The 1525-nt window shown below is 19.0% G+C and overlaps 1 protein-coding gene across 2 annotated transcripts in view; it reads right to left on the reverse strand.

The window, feature by feature from the left end:
- The window catches only part of LOC102677734 (myosin heavy chain, clone 203-like), an 8674-nt gene that overhangs the window by 5554 nt on the left and 1595 nt on the right, over positions 1-1525 (reverse strand). For both annotated transcript variants that reach the window (XM_031515112.1, XM_031515111.1), the window contains exon 2: positions 1-143. The gene's annotated coding sequence lies outside the window, so the exon portion shown is untranslated. The remainder of the gene's footprint in view (positions 144-1525) is intronic.

The following is a 1525-nucleotide window of genomic DNA, read 5'->3' on the forward strand; positions in this document are numbered from 1 at the left end:
TGTGTGTTTAGTACATACTGATAAATTACCCTCAGCGCTACCAACACTTTTATTATCATTAAATCTCTCTGATTTTTCAATAACAGACCCTTTTACCTTACTATCAAACTTTGGATCATATGCTCCAGGTGGAGGTACATCATCTGCAAGATGAATGATTTTTTAAGATCGAAAAAAAATATGTATATTTCTAAAAATTTTAAATTGAATAATTTTCTAAAAAATTCATATGAATATAATGAAATAAAATTTTAAAATCGTTACTAAATTTAAAAAATATTATCTGTGGATTTTTTACATGAGTTTATTTACATGATTTTGATTAATTATGATTTAATTAATGATTTTTATTAATTATTATACGAAATATATTATCAAAATTCGTAATTAATTAATTAAGAAATTATAATTATTGAAATAATTATTTATATGAACATTTACAAAAATTTTTATTTGTTTTAATTATTTATATATAATTTTGTTTATTTATTATATATATAAATATATATATTATATATAAATACATATAATAAGAAAGTGGAAATAAAATAAAATATGCAGAAATGATAAAAAAATTTCCTGTTTCGGCGGGTGTTAGTTTATAGGATGCAAGCGTAAATGAGAGACAGCTGTTTCTAAATAAAAAGAACGTGTCTATGAAGGGTCATCGAATTTACTAGGTATTATATCTTGTGTTCAAACCATCCCTTTCATAAATCCGTAACGCAAACGACCCTGTGTCATGCAGCTTTTTATTCTCCCCTCCCTCTTATTCTTGCATGCAACATTTAAAAATTAAATAGCTTTTAATATTTTTTTCTTTTATTTCATTTTACGTTATTTTATTTTAATATAATTTTATTTTATCAGAAATTTATTGTAATTATATGTAATTGATTTTCTTTGTAATTAAATTTTGATTTATTACTTTTCTGTTTATAAATAAATCAGAGAACAGAATAAAATTTCATTTTCTTCTTGTTTTTTTAGACGAAAAGAACTAAAATGCCATTCAACAAATAACATATCAATATTCGCTATATAATTTAAATTATTACAAGAATTTAGTTATTTTAATATATTTTAATAAATAAAAAATAAAATGCTAAAATATATATCTAAACAATGAATTTATTATCATTATTATTATTATGAACTTATTATTTCATTATATTTTTATATTAATCTTATAATTGTTACAAAACAGTTTAGATTACTACATATTTAAAAAATACAAAGTAAATAATAAATTTAATTTTATTTATTAAAATAAATGTTAAAATAAATTTATATTAATTAATTATTTATTTTTTTATTAATTCGTAAGCAAAGATTAGTAAACAGGATGTTTCAAAATTTAGAAAAATTTTAAAATCAAAGTTCATTAAATTGATAATATGTAATCTAATAATTAAATATAAGTTCAAATATTAGTAGTTTCGAAATTATAAAACATTTTCATTATATTTTATTTATATCATAAATTCAATATGACCGTTTATTTCACATTTCGACATGTATTCAT

This window comes from Apis dorsata, unplaced genomic scaffold, assembly GCF_000469605.1.
Source record: "Apis dorsata unplaced genomic scaffold, Apis dorsata 1.3 scaffold_56, whole genome shotgun sequence".
In the NCBI taxonomy this organism is placed as follows: domain Eukaryota; kingdom Metazoa; phylum Arthropoda; class Insecta; order Hymenoptera; family Apidae; genus Apis; species Apis dorsata.